This window comes from Procambarus clarkii, chromosome 55 (assembly GCF_040958095.1).
Source record: "Procambarus clarkii isolate CNS0578487 chromosome 55, FALCON_Pclarkii_2.0, whole genome shotgun sequence".
In the NCBI taxonomy this organism is placed as follows: domain Eukaryota; kingdom Metazoa; phylum Arthropoda; class Malacostraca; order Decapoda; family Cambaridae; genus Procambarus; species Procambarus clarkii.
This window is the reverse complement of record NC_091204.1, coordinates 16,872,019-16,891,921: the sequence shown is the minus strand read 5'-3', so window position 1 is coordinate 16,891,921 and position 19,903 is coordinate 16,872,019. Positions and strand designations below refer to the sequence as shown.

General features: G+C 42.3%; 1 long non-coding RNA gene across 1 annotated transcript in view; it reads left to right on the top strand.

Moving 5' to 3' along the window:
• Positions 1–1,766: 1,766 nt before the first annotated feature.
• The window catches only part of LOC138352821 (uncharacterized), a 54,021-nt gene continuing 35,884 nt past the window's right edge, over positions 1,767–19,903 (top strand). The window contains exons 1-2 of the long non-coding RNA XR_011222896.1: positions 1,767–2,068; positions 2,315–2,465. This is a non-coding gene — a long non-coding RNA (uncharacterized lncRNA). The remainder of the gene's footprint in view (positions 2,069–2,314; positions 2,466–19,903) is intronic.

The window sequence follows — 19,903 nt, the reverse complement described above, 5'->3', positions numbered from 1 at the left end:
GCGAACAAGCCTGAATGGTCCCCAGGACTATATGCGAATGAAAACTCACACCCCAGAAGTGACTCGAACCCATATGATGGTCAAGCGGATATATATATATATATATATATATATATATACTCCTCAACACTAAGCTTATTTACGGTTAGCGCTTCTGAAACTAATTAAATAATTGTCAGCATTGTGTAAATTAAACACTTACACCATGACGTGTGTAAATCCAATTTCTCGAGCACTGGAGCCTTCTCTAGCTCTTCCATTATTGCAACGTTGCACGCTTCAAGAAATGTTAATATTGACAAGACTGCGAGGAATTCCAGCACTTGAAACACAAAGATTCAACATTTTTATCATCTCCTGTAAAGGCCATTATTTACTTAAATATAATTAACAGCAAAGTTTCCAAGAATGCAATTGCTTACCTGCACCTAAATCTGTACTAACACTCTGAACGGTCCTTGTGTTGCAACAATAAAGTTTATTGCTGCAAGTATTATTATGTAATTATTCAGCATTTGTAATGTTGCAATTAACAAAGATATTGAAAGTTCGATGTTTATGGACATGCAATGAATCAACACAATTTGGTGTTGACTGTAACACAACTTTCTTTATATTTACGATGTTCGTTGCATTCGTGCGAGAAATGTTGAGGTCTGCAACACTAAAAGGAATTAGATGTTTTACGTTCGATATTACAAGTACAATATGTTGTGTTCTGGCAACTGTGCTACATGTTCCATGGGTGCTGGCGGTTTACACACGACTCACAACTGATGACGTTCGAACACTTCCGGAACAAGTGCTTCACTGACGAATTTTGTTCGAATCACAACGCTGTAAATGCTTCACCCACGTACTACAAATACAAATAATCGCCAACAGAACCTAAACACCTAACCTAACCAGTGCCTAAATGTGCGCAGTATGTTAAGGTTATTATATAGTTGAATATATATATATATATATATATATATATGTCGTACCTAATAGCCAGAACGCACTTCTCAGCCTACTATGCAAGGCCCAATTTGCCTAATAAGCCAAGTTTTCATGAATTAATTGTTTTTCGACTACCTAACCTACCTAACCTAACCTAACCTAACTTTTTCGGCTACCTAACCTAACATAACCTATGAAGATAGGTTAGGTTAGGTTAGGTAGGGTTGGTTAGGTTCGGTCATATATCTACGTTAATTTTAACTCCAATAAAAAAAATTGACCTCATACATAATGAAATGGGTAGCTTTATCATTTCATAAGAAAAAAATTAGAGAAAATATATTAATTCAGGAAAACTTGGCTTATTAGGCAAATCGGGCCATGCATAGTAGGCTGAGAAGTGCGTTCTGGCTACTAGGTACGACATATATATATATATATATATATATATATATATATATATATATATATATATATATATATATATATATATATATTTATATATATATATATATTTATATTTATATTTATATATAATATTTATATTTATATTTATATTTATATATATATATATATATATATATATATATATATATATATATATATATATATATATATATATATATATATATATATATATATACACAAATAATATCAACTTAGGCTAAAGAATTTCATATTTCAGCACTCTGATATTGCTCATGAAGGGAGAGCTTGACCTGGGCACGGCCTCGTTCTACCCTTGAACAAGCAGTTCAGAGGTGGAGGGAGTGATTGAGGGGCCGAGGACGGTGTTGGTGGTCATTCTGTGTCCAGCCATCACGGTGGTGGGAGGTTGGTTGGCTGTGTGGTCCCAAGACGGGCTCCATGTTCGAGACCCTTGTCTTATGTGTTCTTGAGACGCTGTGAAGTTTTTATTGTTTGTTAACACAAATGACTCACAAATGAGGGGTTAATATAGCTGGGACTTTACTGTATAATGATGTGTTTGGTCTAGTTTGCTGTGCTATCTTCAACGTGTTGATTTGTGGGAATTTAAGGTAGTTGATTGATTTACGAAGTCTACTTTTACAGTCTTGGAGGTGATGAGTGGTGATCTTGGACGTCCCTCCCTCCATCTTGACACGTAACTAATTTGTACATTGAAGTGCTGTTTGACTTGTCAATTTTTTTTTTAGTTTAATTTTATTATTAACTAGCGGTAGAAATTATAGAAAATAATTTTTTAACAAGTTTTTCAATCGGCCACTCTGGCAAGACTACTTTTAACAATTGGTAACTTGCATAGTAAGATCGTGGGGGGCGGGGAGTATTTTTATGCATGTAAATTTGGTTAATGTCTTGCAAATCGTGATAAATAACTTCATTACAGGATTAGTGAAGTGTCTGATGACTGGAGAAATTTGGCAAACGAGCCTTGCGTCATCTAATGATCGGACAGACTGGCCTGCTGGTTCATGTATTCGATTTGTACTAAGCTACAGCTGCACCTGTACTTCGACAATACTCGCTATCGCTGCCAGGTGAGTGGGATTGCATTTTACATTAGTTTCTACGTGGAAATGTTATGGAATGGCAATTTTAAAAAGCCTGGCATAGCTCATATTTTGTTCCTTTAAAAGCGCTCGTTGGCAACAGTAACGATAACTGGATTTTATGACCGTAATAGTTGATCTATTTGCGTTTAATGTAGATCTCATATGGTGAATGTCTTGTAGCTGTTGCGAAAGTTTTATTCAAAAAACTACATTTTGAAGTTTAGCATAAATTGTCTTTAAAGCAGTCAGAGTTGTAGTATTTTGCTGGGCTTTAAATATATTTCTTGCAGTAAGCGTCTGGCTAGTTGGATTTAACATTGAACCCACCATATATTTTTGTTCTGAATTGAGTAGTGCAACTTAAACGGTTGAGACAAGTACTAGCGTAGGTTTAACCTGTCCTAACAATCTTCTAAATCGTAAACTTTAAAGTGAGGATTGGCGCACACTAGCAACTCTTGGTGGTATATTCCTTTGACTTGAGGCAAGAATACAGAAGTCAGTCTTAGTGTTATACTCGTCAACTTCTCTCATTGCCTGATAAGAGGTCACGTTACTAGACTACCTGCAGTTTAGATTTACCAATGAATATAAATAACTTTGCGTAAGTGTTTACCTGAAGCCAATTGGCACCAGTCCCAAGATCTAGCCTTATAGCTTGTCCCATGGATACTACGTACTGTCTAAATTATCACCAATACAAGGTCACTATATACCTTGTCGGTCGGCCAAGCGGACAGCATGCTGGACTTGTGATCCCGGGCGCCGGCGAGAAACAATGGGCAGAGTTTTTCACCCTATGCCCCTGTTACCTAGCAGTAAAATAGGTACCTGGGTGTTAGTCAGCTGTCACGGGCTGCTTCCTAGGGGTAGAGGCCTGGTCGAGGACCGGGCCGCGGGGACACTAAAGCCCCGAAATCATCTCAAGATAACCTAAAGATACGCAAAACAGCAGCGTGCCTCTGTCGTCTGGGACTTTTCCTTCTCCGTACATAGCCTTCCCGGTTTGGTGCCTTCTTTTGATAATTATTTAATTTTCCTTCTCCGGGATGTTCTGCAGTAGTGTGATTAGGGGGTAGTGCACCAATTTCAGGCTGGGGAGGGGTTCTGCATAAGAGAATGTGGGAGGGGCGGGGTCTGAATAACCAATGGGGGATTGGTTGGCAGAGGCTGACAGCAGGTAGTCAATTTTAGACATAAAATAGTTAATGTACTTTTCTCTAACTTCCATCTCAAATAATGTAGCTTAGCCAATTTCCTTAATAGTTGTTAAAAAACGGTGAATATGGGACTAGGGAAGAGGCAATATTGGAAGCATTAGTCGTGAATGGTAAGCTGTGTACAAAGTGTTTGGGGGACGGGAGGGAAGGTGTATAAATATCAGAAAGTTATCAACACGCTTTGCGTAATGGTGGCTTTAGGCATTGTATGTACTAGCTCTATCTATAAAGCCAACAAACTTTGTAAAATCTCTCTGTATGTACCTTTACCTAAATAAAAATTATTATTATTATTATAACGTGCGGATATCTGCCAGTTGAAGGTGAAAATGTGTGAATTTTACTCCTTCTAGCACGCAAACCAGACTTGACAAAATCCCAGCTGGATCAGCCCAACGGTCGGTCGGGGGGGGGGGGGGAATAGCCCGTGCCTTTGATTTGATGGTTGTCGCTGGAGGCGGCTAGTTAATTATGCACCCCATACTCTTCCTGTGAGCGGTAGCGCAAAAAGTATTAAATGGTAGGAATAATTTATCAGACCTAAACCGAGAATATTACATTAACAAGTTCATCTATCCTTCACGCCTTATAATTACAATTAGCTAGTTAATGTTTTATTTCAAAGGCTATATATTATTTTACATTAATGGTCTTATCGCTAGTATCTCGTAACGGAAAACCGCCCCCAAGAGCAGTGGCCCGCCTCGCCCCCCACTAAAGAGCTCGCCCTTGGCAGTACCCGTGTCAACAAGACGGGTATAAACTCCAGATCCCCATATGAATTAGTGGCCCTTCATCTTGGGGCTCAAATTCACACTGAATAAGCGAATTTGCAACGGGGCGATAGTAAAGATATGAATTTGCATGCTGGTGGCATTGTGACGGCTCAAATGGTTGGGATGAAAGAGGCTACGACCTTAATGACGAAATACTTTCCTCGGCTCTGTGGCCAGCAGAAACCTCACATTTTTTTAATGGACACATTCCTGTCGATCCCTTGCTTCCCCCCCCCCCCCCCCCACCCCAACTGGAGCCGCGATATACCCCTCCCCCCCCCCCCATTCCCAGAGCGTTAATGGTGTTGGACTACATGGGGTATATCCACCCTGGATTATGTCTGTATTAATGTGGTGCGGCCAACTACTGCGAAGCAGTGAAGTCAAACTAGTAAAAGCAACTGGAAGGTTGATAATCTTGGTCTCTATAGCATAAGATACTTGGTCCCTCCGGGGTAGTTAATGCCCTCGGCGTTCCCAGGAGAATTGGGTTCCAGGCTCATTGACACTACCGGAGAGATGCTCGTTTCCAGTTTATCTCGTGTGGCGATCCAGTGTGGGGGGGAGGACTCCTGCAATGTCCTAACTTCGTGTCTGGAAAGTCGAGAAGCTCCAAGAAATTTCCGCAATTTGTACCACGATGGACTGCACGCCCACAGGTCCTTCCCTGTCAGGGCTAGAGATCAGTTGAGCCAAGAACCCGGGTTAGCTACACGGTTATGGTAGAAACAAATGGGTAGACTTCTCCTGATGCGCCTGTTCACCTGGCAGTAAATAAGTACCCGGGATTTGAGTGGCAGAATGTAATGAACATGGCAATGAACGTACAAACCCAGGGTGCATCCTGGGATTGTAAAAAAATATGTAGACATTATGGAGAAATTAATGATTCTTATTCCTTTTCCTGGTAATTTGTTACTTGGTGCAAATTGATACAAACCTCAGACTGTAACAGTTAGTTCCCAGAATGTTAAAACATTGCAATCGTTAAACTCTAGGCTCTACGTAAAGTTATTAGTCTGGATAGGACTTGTTCCTTGTGTGGGGGTTAATTTTGTCCTTTGATATAATTATCTTTCATTTATTAAACTTGCAGAGTAACGAGCTGCAAGCTAGCTAAAAAATAAAGCCCCAGAACACACAGGATAAAAGCATCCCCCCTCAACCCCACCCTTGTCCACATAACATAACTGGCCTTACACAAGTACAGAAACGATAAATGTGAAATTTAAAAGCATGAAAGCTCTGGGGTAATTTATAACACTAAACGCATACAAATGAAAAGAATGAACAAACGCAACCTTAAAGCCACTACGCAGTTTTATTTTATATACGTGTAAATAATTAATAAATTGCACCATTAAAATAAAATGGGGGGGTGGGGACGCCCCCCCCCCCCGGTAAGACTTTAAATATACACAACCAGTTACCTGGTAATCCACACCACGCCACACCAGTTACCTGGTAATCCACACCACGCCACACCAGTTACCTGGTAATCCACACCACGCCACACCAGTTACCTGGTAATCCACACCACGCCACACAATACCGCACATTAGAATCGCCCTTAACGGAAAATATAAACAAAATGCCCAGTATCCAGTAAACATAAATGAAGAAAAAGATGACCAAAGAGATACCTCTACAAGCACGAACAAAGGCACTAAAGACTAGAGCACAGTAGGTTATAAAAGACTGCTAAACACCCATGTACTTGTACTAGACAATAACGCACATTTACACTTAGACCAAGCCTGATAATTGCTGAACTTGGTCGTAGCCCGCGCCCCCTGTCCCCTTCCTTGATCCCAGTGGCCATGGCCCCATCCACCGGGAACTACAGAAATTCTCGGTTAACGTCGTTCTCACCAAAGCGATAACCCCAAAGTTAAATTGGGACCATCCATTGGTAGCTTCTCGCTTCAATTCTGCAGTTTGTCGGCAGCCGATCAGTTTAGCCGCGTTCTCAGATCCTTCAACCATCAGAGGGTTGAAGGATAGTGGTAGACAACAATCGGAGGTTCACAACAGTGGGGTAAAATCGCAGTTTCAACACGGCCAGCATCGGCCAGCCGACCGTGGAAACCCCTCACTAAAACATATACTCGGTTGGCCAACATGCGTATAGAACAAAGGTGCAGCCCATCCCACACGGGAGAGAAAATTTCTCGCTAGCTACACGAGAACAACACGATTGATGGTTTGATCTTTGACCGTTCCGGGTGTGACTAGTCTCCCCCCCCCCTCGCTCCCTGCACGCCCATCAACTTTGCAATGTAGCACAGACTAATTACTGATTGTTTGCATCTCCAATGCAAATCGCATGCCACCTGAAGACCCCAATCATTTTTACCCTGCACGTGAAGTCGTGGAAAGGGGGGGGGGGAGGAATGAATATTAAATAATCCTTCCCGGGAAGGGGGGCGGGGGTGCTGGGTAGGGTTATACATTTTAACAGTGATAAATTTCAGGTACTCAGGTACGACAAAAATGAGGGTCTGAAACATAATACAAGGGTACAAAACACAATCGAATCTTCCAATAGTAGAAAAACAGCATGTCAAGGATTTGGGAATACTGATGTCCGACGATCTAGCGTTTAGGGAGCATAACCAAGCAAATATCGCGTCAGCCAGAAAAATGATAGGATGGATTACGAGAACTTTCAAATCCAGAGATCCCATCACAATGGTTGTACTTTTCAAGTCACTTGTGTTGTCCTGTCTCGAGTACTGCTTAGTACTCACTTTCCCCTTCAGAGCAGGAGAGGTTGCTGAAATAGAGGGAATGCAGAGAACATATACGGCACGCATAGACGAGATAAAACACCTAAATTGTTGGGATCGTCTCAAAGCTCTCCAAATGTACTCTCTAGAAAGGAGACGAGAGAGATATCAAATAATATACACATGGAAAATACTGGAGGGTCAGGTCCCAAATCTACACGGTAAAATAACAACGTACTGGAGTGAACGATATGGAAGAAAATGCAAGATTGAACCAGTGAAGAGCAGAGGTGCCATAAGCGCAATCAGAGAACACTGTATAAACATCAGAGGTCCACGGCTGTTCAACGTCCTCCCAGCGACTAGAGGGAATATTGCCGAAACAACCGTGGACATCTTCAAGAGAAAACTGGACTGTTTTCTAAGAGAAGTTCCGGATCAGCCGGGCTGTGGTGGGTATGTGGGCCTGCGGGCCGCTCCAAGCAACAGCCTGGTGGACCAAACTCTCACAAGTCGAGTTTGGCCTCGGGCCGGGCTTAGGGAGTAGAAGAATTCCCAGAACCCCATCAACCAGGTATCACTGTGAAGAAATTGCTGGTGTCAGAGGATAGGGGGGCGTTATCAGGAGATAGGGGGGCGGTGTCAGGAGATAGGGGGCGGTATCAGGAGATAGGGGGCGGTATCAGGAGATAGTGGGGGGCGGTGTCAAGGTAAAGAGGCTCAATGTGGCCTTGACACACCTCGTTATAACAACCCATTTCAGTAATAACAAAGTGTGGGGGGGGGGGAGGCACATTTAGTAATAGAGGCCAGATATTACCACAGGCGGGGGAATATTGGAGCAACAAAGTGGCTGCAACGTCTCTGGAGGCAATTTACACCCGCCTGCCGAACATTCATTGATGGCAAATTTGGCGAGGGGCCACGCTATTCTGGTACGGCCAACGGTAGGCGCAAGGGGCTAATTCCCGCGGCGCCAACGCCGCCACCAGCTATGTTTATGTTCCGTATGCCGCTGTAACTCCCGCGAGGAGAAAACTATCGACAGGTAACTGAGGTGAGCTGTTGAGGTTGGCCCTGGAAGGGGATCGGGCTAGTTCCCAGCTGGGCTGTCTGTACTGGAAGGTGCTGAGGACGGGGCATGACTAGGATGTTTGTACTAGGAGGTGGTGAGGTCCCAGCCGGGCTGGGATGTCTGTACTGGGAGGTGGTGAGGACGGGGCATGACTGGATGTTTGTACTAGGAGGTGGTGAAGTCCCAGCAGGGCAAGGATGTCTGTACTGGGAGGTGCTGAGGACGGGGCATGACTGGGATGTTTGTACTAGGAGGTGGTGAAGTCCCAGCAGGGCTAGGATGTCTGTACTGGGAGGTGCTGAGGACGGGGCATGACTGGGATGTTTGTACTAGGAGGTGGTGAAGTCCCAGCAGGGCTAGGATGTCTGTACTGGGAGGCGCTGAGATCGAGGCAAGACTGGGATGTTTGTACTGGGAGGTGCTGAGGACGGAACATGACTAGGATGTTTGTACTAGGAGGTGGTGAGGTCCCAGCCGGGCTGGGACCAGGACTCTGCCAGGAGTCCAGAGTTGATACTGACTCGTGGCTATTTGCACTGCTCGAATTGGACCTCTAGCCCAGACCAGGACTTTATAGGATGAAGACCCTGGAAATAGTCACTCTTTTCACTCGTCTGTCCAACCACTTGGGCTGGATGGTAGAACGATGGTCTCGCTTCATTCAGGTCGGCGTTCAATCCTCCGACCGTCCAAGTGGTTGGGAATCGTTCCTTCCCCTCCGTCCCATCCCAATTCCTTACCCAAGTGCTATATAGTGGTAATGGCTTGGTGCCTTCTCCTTCTCCTGATATATAGAGTGTCCTCGTGTTCTCGCATTGGCTTTCGGAGATATTTAGCTCCATTTTGAACATCCGGCGACACAGATATTGCCACGTAGTCGTCCCAGCTTGTCTTTATATGCCTCGCCATATATCAAAATATGATATATATACGCCATATATCGCCATATATACCTCTCATCAATTTCAATCCCTTTCTATTTACGAACAAACTACCTTTTTAAGCTTCTAACTCATGATATCTACACGCGTTGCTTAACATTAACAACTGTTATCCTTCCATGTAGGGAAGGATAACTAGGGAAGGGAATTACCAGGGGGAAGGTGCCAAACCGTTACGACTATATAGCGACGCGTGTATCATGTGACGGAAGGGAACTATCAGGCTAAAGCGCCAAACCATTACGACTATATAGCACTGGGAAGGGGGTCAGGATATGGACTTGGGATGGGACGGGGGAAGGATTGGTGCCCAATCACTTGAACGGTCAGGGATTCAACACCGATCTGCATGAAGCGAGACCGTCGCTCTACCGTCCACCCCCAAGTGCTTGGGTATCATCTGACGGAAGCTTTAAAAGGTAGTTTGCTCGTTAATAGAGATTGAAATTGAAGTGAGACATATATGGCGATTGATAAAAATGTTTTTTTATATAAATTAAAATGGAGTTTAATTTACTTTGAGAGTATCTCTCTGACTGGAAACAGTTTACGATAAGAAGGGAAGCCTCAAAGTAATCGGACACCACCAGTGGAGCTCCACAAGGCTCCAAACTGGGGAATACACTACTGTAGAAATACATCAGTGATACAATTAAGAGGCTGAAAATATAACGGTGCCTTCAGACAACGCAAAATTAATGAAAATATTCAAACATGAGTTGTGAAAAGTTGAAGAACAACTTGCATAATAAGCTCGGGGAAGGGATTGAGAAGTGGCTACTTGACTTCAGCCCAGGTAAATGCAAGGTAATGAGAATTGTAAAGGCAGCAGGACATCCATTGATCAATGTGAAACGAAGTAGACACATTCCCGAAACGCAAAAAATATAAAAATTAAGCCTCCCCCCGAGAGAACTCTCACACATGAACAGAATAACGGCTGGTGCTGGGAACCACTAAATATGAAAATACCATTTAGAGGCTTGGGAAAAGTATTCTTCAGATAATTGTACAAGATATACCTAAAGCACTCACTGGGGTATGCCAACCTGGGGCCAGATTCACGAAGCCGTTACGCAAGCACTTACGAATCTGTCCATCTTTCTCAATTTTTGACGGCTTTGTTTACAATTATTAAACAGTTAATGAGCTCCGAAGCACCAGGAGGCTGTTTATATCAATAACAACAGTTGATTGGCAAGTTTTCATGCTTGTAAACTGTTTAATAAATGTAACCAAAGTCGTCAAAGATTGAGGAAAGATGTACACGCTCGTAAGTGCTTGGGGAACTGCTTCGTGAATCTGGCCTTGGCACTCTACGACAAAATAAAGCCGAGCTAGAAAACGTGAATGAGTATGGTACGAGGTTAATACCACAAGTGCATAAACTACCCGGCAACTGGTAAAGGCGGAGCCCATGAGCTAAACCTTGATGCTGCAAAGATATTTAGCGAGCGTACACTGAGTACAGTGTACATTCAGGACGTTGGGCCGGCTTATCTGGCAATATAAGCGAGGGGGGACAATCGGGCGCGACAAGTGATTTAGCATCATGAACTGTGCTGAAGTGGAACCATCCCTTACCAGCAGCTGGTTGGGACTACTTGCTGCAGCAGTAGCAGCAGACGAGGGGGGGGGGGGAATAGCACCCTTAACCCACTTGCAGGTTAACCACCCAACATCTACTCTCCCCCACCCCCAGACAATCGCCTTTTCTTAAGCGAGTCTAACTGCACAGAGGAAAGTTATCCTGTTTGTCTCCTGCGTCACCATCTTGGGCACCTGCTGGGTGTACCCTTGTTAATGAGAGGTCCTCAAAGACAGGTAACTAGAGCCTACAGGGGGGTGGGGGGGTAGTGTGGTTAAGCTCTTTATGCCCCCCCCCCCCCCCCCCGCCTGCTATCCTTGTCGTATCCGTTGACTGATATCTTAACTATTCTGTCGCTTAAATGTTTTGTCTAATATGTCCTTAAAATAGGGCGAATTAAGGTGACCTCCAAAACATCTTGGTGTGTTCCACTTATCGACCACTCGTACGGGTTATCACTGTTTTCTGTAGCTACTTTTCGTTTAAGGTACCTGTCTCAATCTTCATTACCTTACACTTATTGGGACTGAACTCTAGCAACCATTTGTTCACACGCGTCTGGAGTTTGTCTAGGTCCTGTAACATTTCGCAGTCGTTATGTTATAAAAAGACATTGTTTGGTGCTTAGCTTGTGCTGCAATGTCATTCTCAAACCGTCTCAGCCTCCCTCCTGACTCCTAGTTTAGAAATACTAGGTATGGTTTCCCATTGTCGGGGGACAGGAAGCCTGTTGATTTATTGAGATTCCCCGAGGCCCAACTACTAACCTTTCAGATGACACCCACAACAGACGCCTAACTCCCGACTAATTATTTACTGCTACATTAACAGGACCATCAGAATATGAAGTTTTCCAAACGTCTTTGTCCTATCGCGGGAGTCTAACTCGGGCCCTTTCAGTTGTGACTTGATTTGCTATAATCATTACAACACGGATAATAATTCCAGTCCTTGATTAAAATATATAATCACTAAAATCAATGACAAGAGTCTATACAGATTAAGTATCTTCAAAGTAAACTATTCTGAAATCAGTATAATAGTTTACAAGTTTCACTGCCTGACCATATTGCCTTCTTGCCCAGGCAGTCTTCGGTACATAACCCTAGCACTCTAGGGGGCCTGACAGCTGAGTGGACAGCGCTCGGGAGTCGTAGTCCTGAGGTTTCTGGTTCGATCCCCGATGGGGGCGGAAACAAATGGCCAGTTTCTTTCACGCTCATTCATCTGTTCACTTAGCAGTAAATAGGTACCTAGGGGTTAGACAGCTGCTACGGGCGGCTGCTTCCTGGTGCCCGTAGTGAATCTCCTCTATTTACTTAGCAGTAATTAGGTATCTGGGGGCTAGACAGCTGCTACGGGCTGCTTCCTAGGGGTGTGTAACAGAGGCCTGGTCAAGGACCGGGCCGCGGGGACGCTAAGCCCCGAAATGATCTCAAGATAACCTCAAAAGAAGATAACCTCTCCTCACTCCACCTTTAAGGTTACGCAGCCCAAGAGACGCCACTCAGAGGTGTGAGGCGTCACCAGCCAACTAATCCAATCTGTCCTTCGTGAATCTCCTCTTTGCAAAACTCTGCGACACTTCTCATTGGACTACCTTTTTCTGGGAAGAATTTCCACATCTGCTCGACCCTTCCGTGTGTGTGTTCGCCAGGCGGCGGACACCTGGAGTTTCCCGCCTTGCTCGACATGGGAGGAAGAGGCTTGGGGGGGGGGTACCTGGTTCTCTTGAATCTTCCTTCCTGGCGAGGGCGGATAAACACAAGAGAGGCATCCTATTCATGTGAGAGGTGTGAGGCAAAGGGATATCTCCTCTATACTTGGGACGAGCACGCATAACCTCGACCCTCACAATCGATATCCTTAACACAAACGAGGATATGATCAACAGAAAAAAGAGAATTAACATTTAGACATAGCTGAAGCACTTGACACTAGGTGCCGTCAGCCAATGTAAACGAAGGTTTACATCCAGCCCTCTACACTAATTACGGGTGAACTACCAGTTTACACCACCAACAGCCCCATCCTATCAATGCGAATGGACCGCAAGATTACACGCTCGCGTTAACGAGGGGTAATGACCTCTGCTTCTAATTACATAGTTAATATACACTACTCTCTCTAACCGTTAGTATTCTCATTGGATAAAGCAAATCCATAATGAGAAACAAGAGAATCGCGCCCCTCATCGCCCAGGAGAAAGTCTAGAGGAATCCCACAAGACTGAATCCAGAATAGAGAGGCTTGAGGTATGCAAATAGACTTGATGCTTATATTCACTTGAAAGACTTTTTTTTGAGACATGATTACGAGGTATCTCGTTCGCTCGGGAGTGGGTAAAAATTGGATAAGGTAGACTTGTGTACATGGGCGGGATACTCGAGAGAGTACACAGGTGTAAACTAAGAGCCTAAATATTTCATAGTAATATAGAGAGAAAGAAAACTTCAGCGATATAGAACAGTTCCTTTAATGAACTGGTAAGTAAACTGGCAGGTACTCTTTGAGCGGATTCCAATATGGATTCGGCAGACCGCAACGGATTCGGAGTCTTGTTCACAATCGATTATAGGTTGTGTGTGTGTGTGTGTGGGGGGGGGACACACACACAGACACACACACAGACAGAGGGGCCTGGTTACCTGGTGGATAGCACGCAGGAATCGTACTTCTGTGGCGCGGGTTCGATTCCCGCACGAGGCAGAAACAAATGGGCAAAGTTTCTTTCACCCTGAATGCCCCTGTTACCTAGCAGTAAATAGGTACCTGGGAGTTGGTCAGCTGTCACGGGCTGCTTCTTGGTGTGTGTGTGTGTGTGTGTGGTGTGAAAAAAATAGTAGTTAGTAAACAGTTGATTGACAGTTAAGAGGCGGGCCTAAAGAGCAAAACTCAACCCCCACAAACACAACTAGGTGAATACAATTAGGTGAATACACACACACACACCTTTCCCCACCCCCTCACACACACCTGGAAACCTCACTCTCAACTCCTCCTCTTAATTGGCAATCTCACTGTGGCAATTACGTGAGCTGCTCACGTGTCGGCGTGTGCCATTAGCGTTGGGGGGGTTCAGGATGAGTATAAAGATGCTAAGGCTGAGTACAGGAGAGTCCTTCCCTATTCGTACTCACCCAAGCGTGTGTACCGGGTTGAGCAACGGCTCCCAAGCCACGTATTTCCGTCTCACGTTCTAGAAAAGACTTTCATTTGTTTTTTCGTATTTCCGTTTTTCAAGCAGGTTATTGAGTTCTCGTTAGCGATCTACTTAAGCTCGTTCCATTTACTGGTGACTTGCACTGAAGACGTTTTCCTAATGTCTGGCATTCATCTGTTTCTCCAGCTTCATCCTGTATCCTCTGGTTCCACCGCTTCTTATTTGAATTTTATATATTCTGTCAATTCTCTTTATCCAAATTCTGGGTCGACACGGTACCTGGGTCGACCTGGGTTACAAACACTAAAATTGCGTGGGCGACCCGGACACCGCCGGGTAACTAATTTATTATAATTTAACTCAAATTTCCAAGCTTGCACTTGGTATTACACAACAAAAATTAACATTTGATGGAACAAAACAAAATATAAACATCATATACACATTTTATACACATTGTCCGGCTTACTGAATAGGCTCTTTTGTAAACACACAATTACACAATAACAGTGGTGTAATACTGACAATTAACACCCTCTCTGACTCTCTGCATTACTCAATACTTATGTTTTTCGTTCAAATATCGAAGTCAACAGATATATTGCACAGCGAAATATTATATTTACCGAACATTGTTTAGTGATTTTGTTATGGAAACGGGATGATTGAATAGAGTAGTTTACCTGTGGTTTATAAAGCTTAGTTGACTAAAAGTTTGAATTACGGCAATTGGGAAGGAAATATAATTCAGAATTACTTGGCATATGTAACAGCACACAACAGCAGACTTCTTTTAAACCCACTTTTGGAAATTTCTAGTTCAAGCACATTTAAATAAAAGGCCTAACACAATATACGAATTTACAATCGCATTGATTGACGAGTTAATTAACAACTAAAATATTTGACAATGTACAAGACCCATTTAGGCATCATAGAAGAGCTTGTTACAACCAGAAAATAGGTGGAAATGTTCACATTCCTATGCTAAGTATTATTATATTTGTGCTTGTCATCTATGTACCTGTTAATGACGGGATTGCTTGAGAATAAATTATTGCATTACAAACAATTGACTAGATATCTGCTCTCTCATAATGGTGGAGGGAGGTATTCCATGTCATGTTCATGTTCAGTATATACGTATATATGTATACACAGATGTTGTATATATATGTATATATATATATATATATATATATATATATATATATATATATATATATATATATATATATATATATATATATATATATATATATATGCGGAAAATCCACAGAGAAATATGAAATGAGGTGAATTTTCCGCATAAAATCTCTGTGGATTTTCCGCATAAAATGATCAGTGTTTTGTGATCGTCAATTGCATATATATATATATATATATATATATATATATATATATATATATATATATATATATATATATATATATATATATATATATATATATATATATATATATATATATATATATATGTTGCACTCCAAGTTTATCAAAGATTTCCCGGACTGCACCATAGGAAGCTTTGTCGATACGATGTCACCTTGATGGTGACATCAAGAAAATTTTAATGAAAACGATATGTGTGCGTCTGTGGTTTTCAGTGTTTTGCGTGTAGGGAGGGTGAGTGCATTGTGCGCGCTCGCCTAGTTGTTATTAGGAATATTATTAGGAACGAACAGATTTCCAAAGATCTAATAATGATTCGCCCGTTATCAACATGAATGTCCAGCATTTCCAAGCTTCTTCATCTCTGTGATGAACAAGCTTGATACATGCTTCAGCTTTGCCACCAAGCTGTTATGCAATAAGAGGAACTGTTGCATGAGAAATATGTCTCATAATAACCATGTTATAAGCTGGTGTCTATCACAATGTGTAAGTTACGGAACAATGTACATATTTTAATTTTTTTTTAGTAGGGCGTAGGTGCTCGCTGACAAATTCCAAGTTTCCACTAATGGAAAAAAAACTATTTTTTTCCAGGTTTTACCGAGTTGGTGGAAGATAAGTGTTTAATGGGTCGTCTCCTTGTGTATTCATGACATTCTCATTCTCCTCTCTGTTTGTCTCATCTCTGTCTCTCTCTCTGTTTCTCTCTGTCTCTGTCTTTATCTCTCTGTCTGTGTCTCTGTCTGTCTGTCTGTTTCTCTCTCTCTTATTCTCTCTCTTTCTCTCTTTCTCTGTATCTGTCTTTCTCTATCTCTTTCTCTCTCTTTCTCTTTCTCTCTCTTTCTCTCTCTCTTTCTCTTTCTTTCTCTCTCTCCCTCTCTCTTTCTCTCTCTCTTTCTCTCTTTCTCTCTCTCTCTCTCTCTTTCTCTCTTTCTCTCTCTCTTTCTCTCTCTCTCTCTCTGAAAAAGGTTCATTAGGAATGGTGAAGCTGTTGCTAATGAACAGGCAAGCTGTGAGCTGTTATCTTGCATCATCTCGTCTCTCTCTCTCTCTCTCTCTCTCTCTCTCTCTCTCTCTCTCTCTCTCTCTCTCTCTCTCTCTCTCTCTCTCTCTCTCTCTCTCTCTCTCTCTCTCTCTCTCTCTCTCTTTTGCTCTGTTCTGTGTGTGTCTATCTCCTTTCCTCTTCCTCGGGGGGACGTTATCCAGAAAGCCTTGCCTCAAAATTTTTAATTTCATACATGAGTGACAGACATGATAACATTTTTGATTGAGCCTTCAGGCTAGAGTTGAATAGACCAAGATAACCACTACCCAAAACAAATTGAAGAAAGTGTTATCTTCTGCTGGATGCTCATGTAATCAGTCGTCACGGCTGATTACATATATGCATAGGGTATACATGTGTATACTCTATACAGGTATACATGGGGATAGTATGTATACATATACATAGGGTTGACATGTGTCGTTAAGATGAGAATAATTGCAATAAATCAACTCTTTTTGCTCTGCAGTGTTGTACATTTACCAATGTCTTGGTAAATTGTATTAATCTGATTTTTTTTGCTTTTTACATAAAAAATTAGATTTTTAGAGTTATGCCGATTTTTCTGTGCTTGTGCGTGGCATTGTAAAGCAAAGAAATACTTAACTCTGGTTGCTTTCTTTTATATAAAGCATTAAGTTTGGTCCGGAAAGAGCTTGACTTTTTAATATTAAAGCAGTTTAATGGGGGTAGTTTGATTAGTGAAGCTGAAGGGACTTCGTCGTATTATGAGGAGGTATTGATCGTCTCATATTGTGTTGAAGTCGGTCACTGATCACCTCATATAGTTAGGATTAAGGGAGATAATCTCATTGATCACCTTATGTCTTTTCATACGTTTCTCATGGAGACATAGGCACTAAAACATTCATGGATTAATCTACTGGTAATCGTGTAGGTGTGTGAAGAAATATTGGATTGCATTGTGGCATAAATAAAGTGTAGAGAACTAGAAACCTTTACACACATTCAGTGTTGCAAAATTTATATTTGGACCCCATCTCCCAAACACGGTTACCCCCTAAGGTCACATTTAATTACTGAGCTCAGGTTCCAATGTGCTTATATCATGTATTCACTTAGTTGTATTCACCTAGTTGTGCTTGCCCTACGCAAGCACGACTAGGTGAATATTGAGCTCTGGTTCTTTAGGCCCGCCTCTCAACTGTCAGTCAACTTTTTTTTGGGGAGCTTTGGTTCCCCATGTTCTTAGGTTCCAGAAAATATTGGTTGACATTGAACAACTTTGAAAAGACTATCTATTGGCCCCTCATAATATTGTTATGATAGTCTTTTAGTATTTGTTCTTCCCCAAAAGTGAGTTCATTCTTCTAGATCAGCGTTTCTCAAACTTTGAACCTTTGTGGAATCCTTAAAATCATTTTCAAGAATTTTAACTAGTAACAGTGTCGCTAGTCTATATACTTCTTTTTTTTTAGATATATACAAGAGTTGTTACATTCTTGTAGAGCCACTAGTACGCGTAGCGTTTCGGGCAAGTCCTTAATCCTATGGTCCCTGGAATACGATCCCCTGCCGCGAAGAATCGTTTTTTCATCCAAGTACACATTTTACTGTTGCGTTAAACAGAGGCTACAGTTAAGGAATTGCGCCCAGTAAATCCTCCCCGGCCAGGATACGAACCCATGACAATATACGAACCCATGACAATATACGAACCCATGACAATATACGAACCCATGACAATATACAAGTTAATACACAATAGCAACATTGTAAACTACTCGCTAGGAATTACACAGGATCTAGTTCCTGATACTCATAAGCTTCTCAGATTATTATAACACCTAAACTATAACCTGAAGTTATAACAAGCTGTGACACAACGACGAGACACTGAGCTCAATTGACAGAATCAAAACGTAAGCCAATCAAATTCCAATTCACACAGTCAGTCCGATGAACCAATCAGATATGTAATTGCTCTCTTGTAAATAATTTTCCCTACTGACTTTGACGATATGCAAGGGGGATTTACCTGGGAACAATGAACAGGATTGAAATTATAAGTGAAATAACAAATTTACACAGACGTGTACAAATTAGTAGTCACACAATAAAAGATTAATACAATAAAGCCATACAATAAACTAATCACATAAAGCCAGATACAATCAAGACCCACAAAGAGAGAGAGAGTAGAAGGATCAGGTTGTAAAGAGGGGACAGATTTACAGGGAATTCAAATTGGAAATACAAATATTCTTACTAACTTCAGTCTGAGAATACATCGTAGTTTAGCCTCCTGCTCTGCTACATCAGCCCTTCTGTGTAGCAGAAACATGACGCGATCGGAAGATATTCACTCCATTCCTTCCCTCTGTTCCATCCCTAATCCTTATCCCTTCCAAGGGCTATATAGTCGTAATGTCTTGGCGCATTCCCCTGACAATTCCATTCCCTTCCTGGTGACAAATTACTGTAATTGGCAGACCCTCACGAGTGTGAGGGAATGGGTGTGTGAGGGAAGAATGAGGTATGAGGCAGGGGGTGAGGGAAGATATGGAAGTAGTTTTAAGGATTATGAGGACTTGAATGAGAGAAAAGGGGGAAGGGCAGTAATGGTAAATAGGTATGAACTACACACCCGCAATGTTAATAGATTATCCGCTCAAATGATGGTAATGGGTGCATAATGGGGAGAATATACACTAATTTGCATGCTCCTATATGTTATAATATTTAATATAAGACAAAAAAGTGCTATAAAAGACAATAAAAAAGATAAGAGAGATGCTCTGCAAACAAAGTGGCAACAGGAGAGATGTTTACACTACACCGACTAATCCTCAGGAGAGTAAACACTCCAATCACATCTGGCCAATCACACAGGCGCCACCACCAAAATCTCCTGGGTAGCCTAATCTCCTCCAGGAGGCTGACTGACTAGCCTTTCCAGTCGTCCACTCCATTCTCTAATCTCTGATTATCAAACTAGATGTTAGTGAACGTATTGTGCTAAGGAGGAAAGGGGTTAAATAAGGACAGACACTGTAATTGCCAATCAGATTATAATGCTTGAGTGACATAATATCAGACGTACAGTTTAATCTACCCAATCTTCAACAGAAATAATCTGATCCCAGCGTCCTAGTATGGTAGATTTCTGATTGGCAAACCCATCATGATATCCTCCCCCCCCCCCTCCCCCACATCCACCTCATTTGGCCAATTGCCGGCCACTTGTCCTCGAACCAGAGTCATAAATCTTGACATCAGTGCTCGATAAAAACGTCCTCAGCATTGACGTGTGCGAGCCCTTATGGGCTATTCATGCCCGTGCCATCTTTTGCGTGCATTAATCGCCATTAATCAGTGTGCGCGCGTGGCAGAGTGGTTGGTGTGATAAGGGAATAATCCTTTAGTGAGAAGTGACCGTCGAGGGACCGCAAAGACCAGATTGTCTCAATGTCAGGATTTGGTCTCCTATATGTCCATGTTAAACACCAATGCAAAACAGCTGTAAAGAA